Source organism: Penaeus monodon, chromosome 14 (genome assembly GCF_015228065.2).
Source record: "Penaeus monodon isolate SGIC_2016 chromosome 14, NSTDA_Pmon_1, whole genome shotgun sequence".
Lineage (NCBI taxonomy): Eukaryota > Metazoa > Arthropoda > Malacostraca > Decapoda > Penaeidae > Penaeus > Penaeus monodon.
In genome coordinates, this window is record NC_051399.1 from 40867670 (window position 1) to 40875169 (window position 7500).

The window sequence follows — 7500 nt, forward strand, 5'->3', positions numbered from 1 at the left end:
TTCCCTCTCATTTTTACTTCGTATTCCTGCCACTGTTTTCCACTCGCATTCTTTTTTTTTCTGGTACATTTACTATTCCAACAACGTCTTGTGTTTTTTTTTGTTTCGTTCATCTTTTTTCGTTCATCCTACGTTCTTTTCTGTTCTTTCTTTTGTTGTCTTTTTATCACTTTTCCTTTGTTTGGTGCACACACACTAACACTTACATACGCAAGCATATACTGACACACGCACGCGCACGCGAGCACACACACACACACACACATACACACACTCACACACACGAAAGAGAGCGAGAGAGAGAGAGAGAGAGAGAAGAGAGAGAGAGAGAGAGAGAGAGAGAGAGAGAGAGAGAGAGAGAGAGAGAGAGAGAGAGAGAGAGAGAGAGAGAGAGAAGAAAGAGGATGAGAAACGAACACGCGTAAATGAGAGTGTGATGCGATGCCAGAAATCCTTTTCATAACTTTTCGCTTTTTTCAAACCCTCAGTAATATTCAAGGCCTTGTGCATATTAGCTTAATTACGTAATGAAATGATTGAGTCAGATGAAAGTCTTAATTAATCGCCGACAGTTTCAGAGCGAAGGATGGGAGATAAGGAATGCAAATGGTGACGGAATATAAGGATAAAAGGGTTAAGGAAAAAAAAAGTTATAAAAAGACACACACATACAGAAACACACACACACACACACACGCGTATATATACATACACCACATACATACATATATATACTTATATTCCTTTTAATTATATAAAATTTATATAATATATAATATAATATATTATATTGTCACATCAGAAAAACACACACACACGCACACACACACACACACACACACATACATATATATATATATAGAACAAAAACTATCAAGATAACTATTCCCATTCCCTCCCATCACCCCCACCCCCCACCCACACCCCACCCCCGTCCTCCTCACCCACTCTCACACAGAACGACCTGTCCCGAATGAAGAGAGAAGACAAGAAAAGGAGTGATTTCGGACTAAGGCAAAAAGTGATTGTGGGAGTAAGAAGGCTTGCGTCGGTCAGACGACACGCGAAATGAAGTGTGGGAATGCGAAACCAATTTGCAAATGCTTTTAAAGCCTAGTAAAATTAAGTTGTGATATTTTTTACGTAGATAATGATTTGTTATAAAGGGAAATAAAATCGTCAAACATTTGAATTGAAGTCTGATTTACTTTAAGTACGTCCAATTGATGAAAATAAGGAAAACAGAAAACAGTTTCAAAGATAGATAGCAACATACCAAAAATCAGGCACAACAACTGTATATCAAGACCACTACTATACCTCGTATATGGATTATGATTTCGCTAATGCTCGTCGTTTGTACATATATCAGGTTTATCAACGTCAATACATAATTTAATTGTTACATCAACACACACACACCACCCTCACATTACACACACAAACGAAACACACACACAAGACACAACCCCCCACTCTCCAATAAATAAATATATAGATAATAAAAATAAAAATATGCGTTTTATTAATGAGTAGCCAAATACAAATTCAAGTGAATTCCAGTGCTGACATTCTAGCCCGCCCTCGTCCACATTTGTCATCTTTGTTCTCTCGACGAAACCAAAAAAGCTTTCCCGCGAAGGGTAAAGATTGCATTGAAGCTATTTATTATTTCCCCAAATGGCCGACAGGATTTGAAGGGGTAAGAATGCTCTTGTGGACCAGATCCATCGTTATAAGTCAGATTAGAACTTTTTAAAAGCAAAAACAGGCAAACGAATGTGTAGTGTGAATTCTATTAGATTATTTATATATATATATAACATATATATATTATACAATGTATAAAATGATCTAAACTATATATTTAAGATTTATGATTTATTTATTAGTCTATTATAATATATATATAATATATATAGATCATAGATAGATAAAATTATATCAATATTAGATAATAATTTATATAAATATACTATGGCCCGGTTGGCCGATGTTGAGCGGCTCAAGACTGCTGTCAGACTCGCCACGGATTTATCGAGGTTCAAACAAACGCGCTTGTTCCCTGCGGAGGACTTGTACCTCGATTCTACGACATGGGGAACAAAGAGACCAAAATAGTGAGCCACCTGGAAAAAAAAAGAACGGGCAGAAAAAAAATGGCAAACTACGTCTAATTGCCAGAAACCAAAATCCAAATCGTCAGGTGCAGGGTCGACGTTTAGCGGTCGCCTAAGATTGTCAACTCTTCTGGTTTCGAGGACGAACAAACAACGCCGATTGTCCTGGGAGGAATCTTACTTGATGCTATGCCTACATGTCACAAAATCAAAGGATTGTCCAAGCGGATTAAACATATGAAGATATGTTCTATAAAAAAAAAAACAAAAGGAAAACACCGGCACTCACCGTATGATGGGGATCTACCATATACTCCATATATATACAAGTGAAATATAATATGTAATTGATATCATTGTACCACGGGTCATAATATAATATTAATATGATGATATATATATATATATATATATATATATATATATATAAAATATATATATAATAATAATAAAAAATAACTGCAGAAAAAAAACATCTTACCCAACACACACACACTATATATGTGTGTGTGTGTGTGTGTGTGTGTGTGTGTGTGTGTGTGTGTGTGTGTGTGTGTGTGTGTGTGTGTGTGTGTGTGTGTGTGTGTCTTCGGTAGTTGTCTTTACACAGAGTCTTGATTTAATGTGTATGTTTCAGATTTTACTTGTTGACAAAATTTTCCAATAACATATCTTCGGTCTTTATAAAACGCTTATGAATGTTTTAAACACCGTTTCCTCGCGGTAATAATAAATATCTCGTCGTTGTGGGTGATTTTAAAGCACTTCACCGTGAGTGGCTAATCACTCTTAGACTTACAAATGCAAATGCCTGATTTTAAATGGCATCCCTCATGTTACTGAGGCATCTGTTATTGCACTGATTGGCAACTCTGACCACGGTGCCCTTTCATCCAACTAGGTTTTAGATGTTTCACAATATTCGGCCCGGTTCTAAATGGGACGATGGTACTAGAATATTCATCGGATGCATTCTGATGATCTCGTCATAATGCTGAATATTTGTCTTTTAAAGATAATTAGGAAATTAGTAGCTTCCAAAATCACCAAATTACAAGTGACACACACAGTATGGATTAACGCTGTTTACAAGAATACTTCTCATGACAAACAGGCTACATCCCAATTGTGGTCTCGGAGTCGCACCCAGCTTATCTGTGAGAATTACACCGTACTTAGGGCAGTTTCCCGAGGGGTTTATGGAGCTGCAGTGGCTGGTTATAATTTTCATCTACGCGAGGTTCTTGCTGGTGCTGGTGAACCCCGTGAATGGGAGTCTGCCTTGAACATATAGGAACTGTCATGCTTTCCTTCATGATTCTGGCGATTCTGGAAACAGTCAACCTCCCGAAAAAGCTAAGATGATTTTTCTTTTTTTCTTTTAACGAAGTAATCAAATTTCATGTTTCCCAAGGCATCATTCCCATTCAAAAGGGTATTACTGCTTCCTATATCCATAAAGCCGATTCTTTCATACTTTATTTTTGGCTCGACGTCTTACTGTCCTTTGTTTGAGACCGGCTTCCGTTTTCGTAAGGGGCTTGGTACTTAAACTGATTCACAAGCTTCACGTTACTTTAGATGCAGGGCAGGAGTCTAACTGTTTGGCATCAGTTGTAGTACTGTCAGTGTTTTGAACGATTTTATTCTATATCATTATCATTAGATTCTTATTTTCATTTAAATGGAATCTAACTGTACCTAGCGTGTTTGACCTGACATTTGCTTTTCTGATTTTCATCCAGTTGCCTCTGATTTTCTCAAGATTAATGTTACGAGACCTTTATGTTTACAGTTTTGCTTTCGACATGGCAACGCATTTGAAAGTCAAATTATTTCTTGCGCAGATGACAGACAACACGTTGTATGCCTCGATACGGTCTCCTCGAAAAAGGGTCTTACCGAATTGTTGCTCATTGCCATGAGTGGGTTATGAGGCAATCTCAGATCATTTCTGTCATTATTAGCACATCACGCACTGTTTTTTCTCCTCATCCTGACTTTAGTGTGTCACTTTTGATGATGATGATGATGATGAGGAGGGAGGTGGTGGTGACTATTATCATTACTATCATTATCATTAGTGTTAGTTATCATTATTAATATTATTTCTATTACCCTTATTATCATTATCATTATTGTTGTTATTATTATGATAATAGTAATGATTGTTATTATCATTATCGTAATGCTAAGAAAAATGATAATTGTAATAATAAGAACAACAATGGTAACAGTAATAGTAACAACAGTAATAATGATGATAATCATAGTAATAATGATAAGAGTGATAATAATTATGATTTAAAATAATAATGACAACAGTAATAATTATAATGGGGATTATGATGATTATAATAATGATGATAATAATGGTGATGGTAATGATAATAGTAATGATAATAATGATAAAAGTGATAACAACACTAACAGTAATAATGATGATAATAACAACAACGATAACAGTGATAATGATAATAAAAATAACAATATGACGATAATGATATCAATTATGCTGGTAATAGTGATAATGATAATGACAATAATGATAATGATAATGATGATAATGATAATGGAATAATGATACTGATAATAGTAATGTTAATAATGATAATAATGATAATGATAATCTTATCGACAACAACAACAATAATAACAGCGACAATAATAACAATAATAATGATAACGATAATAATGAAAACAATATTGATAATAGCAGAAATGGAAATGATAATCATGATATTGATAATAATGATGTCAATAGTGATGATGATAGTGACGATTTCCGTTCATTTATCCCTTCTTTTCAAGTTGTAACTCTTGCATGTGTAGCAATCTCCGTGTCGACTTTGATAATCTATGACTGCATGTATTGGGAATGCACGGGAACGGATGTGTGTGTGCATGCAAAAGCTTGCCTTGGCGAATGGAAATTAGGTGCATGAGGTATTCCGTTCCTATCCTATGGGAAAGGAAAGGCTTCTCTCCTTCCGTGTCTCTCTCCCTCTTTCGCTTGCTCCCTGTCTGGCTGTCTGTCTTTTTGTCTGTCGGTTGGTCTGTCTGTCTGTCTGTCAGTCCGTCTATCTGTTTGTCTGTCTATCTGTCTGTCTATCTGTCCATCTGTCTGTTTGTCTGGCAGTCTTTCTGTCTGTCTGTCTGTCTGTCTCTATCTCTATCTCCTTCCCTCTCCCCCCCCCCTCTCTCTCTCTCTCTCTCTCTCTCTCTCTCTCTCTCTCTCTCTCTCTCTCTCTCTCTCTCTCTCTTTCCTCGTCCTCCTCCTCCTCCTCTTCCCCCCCTCTCTCTTTTCCGCTTGCTCGCTCGTCCTATCTCTCTTCTTTTTATCTCTCTCATCCTCCCCCTTTCTCTCTTCCCGCCCCCCTCTCTCTCTCCCTCTCTCTCTCTTCTCACCTCTCTTTCACATCTTTCTGCGATGGGTAAAAAAGAAAAAAAGAAAAAGAAAAAAAAAAAAAAAACCCTTCCCACAGGATCCCTCAGCAGCAAGATATAACATCGTGGTAGAAAAAGACGAAGAAAAGGAAGAAGAAAAGAAGAAGAAGAAGAAGAAGAAGAAGAAGAAGAAGAAGAAGAAAAAGCAAAAGCGTTAGCCGTCACGCCTCAAGTCCGGGTAAACCAAGGTAACTTTTTTTTTTTCCCTTATCGGAGCGGGTCTTAAAAGTATGCCAGAAGAAATTTTAAAAAAGCTTATGTACTTGATTAATATTCATGGTTCCAGGATTGGGCTGGCTAGAACCCCATCCTCGTTGTGGTGCTTCGTCGAGAGGCTCGTCCGCTAGCTAGTCCTTACTGCCTCTGCGCAAATGAGTCTTCCCTTTTTTTGTCTCTCTCTCTTTACCGTTTTTTTCCTCTCTCTTTCTCTGAGTGTATTTCATATTTTTCGCTTTCTTTCCTATTTATTTGTTAACGACTTTGTTTTTTTTTTTCTCTCGTTTGTCATCATTTGTTATTCCTTATTCCTGTTATGTCATTTCTTCTTTACAAATACTATCCTTTCTGTTCCTGACTTTCTTTCGCTTTCCTTCTTCTCCATCTCTTCATTTCTCTCCTTCTTTCACTTCCCCCTTTTCTCTCTCTTTCTCTCCCTCTACTCTCTTCTCTATTTTTCTCCTCCCCTTCATCTCTCCTTTCTTTCTTCTCCTATTCCTCTCCTCATCTTCCACTTCTCTTCTCCTACCTTCTCCTCCTCCTCCTCGCTCCCTTCCTTCCCCTCCTTCTCCTCCTCCTTCTCCTCCTCCTCCTCCCTTCCCCTTCCTCCCCCCCTCCCCCTCCCCCTTTTCCCCTCCTCCTCCTCCTCCTCACTCCCTTCCTCCTCCCCTCCTCCTCCCCCCTCACTCCCTTCCCCCCCTCCCTCCTCCTCCTCCCCCTCCTTCCCCCCTTCCTTCTCCTCCTCCTCCTCACCCCTTCTCCTCCTCCTCCTCCTCCTCCTCCTCCTCCTCACTCCTTCCCCTCCCCTCCTCCCCTCCCCCTCATCCCTTCCCCTCCTCCCCTCACCCCCCTTCCTCCCTCCTCATCCCTTTTCCCCTCCTCCCCCTCCTCCTCCTCCTCCCCTCCCCTCCTCCTCCTCCTCATCCCCTCCCCTCTTTCCTCCCTTCCCCCTCCTCCTACCCCCCCCCTCCTCCCCCTCCTCTTCCCCCCCTCCTCCTCCTTTCCCCCCCTCCTACTCCCCCTCCTCCCCCCTTCCTCCTCCTCCTCCTCCTCCTCCTCCTTACTCCCCTCCTCCTCCTCCTCCTCCTCCTTTCCCCCCTTCCTTCCCTTCCCCCCTCCTCCTCCCCCTCCTCCTCCTTCCTCCTCCTCCCTCCTCCCCCTCCTCCTCACTCCCTTTCCCCTCCTCCTCCCCTCCTCCTCCTCCTCCCCCTCCCCCTCCCCCTCCTCCTCCTCCTCCCCCTTCCTCCTCCTCCTCCTCCTCCTCCTCCTCCTCCTCCTCCTCCTCTCCTCCTCCTCCCCCCTCCCCCCCTTTTCCCCCCCCTCCTCCCCCTCCTCCTCCCCCCCCCCTCCCCCCCCCCCCCCCTTCCTCCTCCTTTTTCCCCCTCCTCCTCCTCCTTTCCTCCTCCCCTCCTTCCCCCCCCTCCCCCCTCCCCCTTTCCCCTTTCCCCCCCTCCTCCCTTTTCCCCCTCCTCCTCCTTTCCCCCTCCCCCCTCCCCCCTCCCCCCCTCCCCCCCCCCTCCCCCCCCCCCTCCTCCTCCCCCCTTCCCCTCCTCCTCCTCTTCTCCTCCTTCCCCCTCCTCCTCCTCCCCCTCCTCCTCCTCCTCCCTTTCCCCTCCCCTCCTCCTCCCCCTCCTCCTCCTTTCCCCTCCCCTCCCCTCCTCCTCCTCCTCCTCCCCTTCCTCCTCCTCCTCCCCCCCTTCCCCCCCTTTCCCTTCCC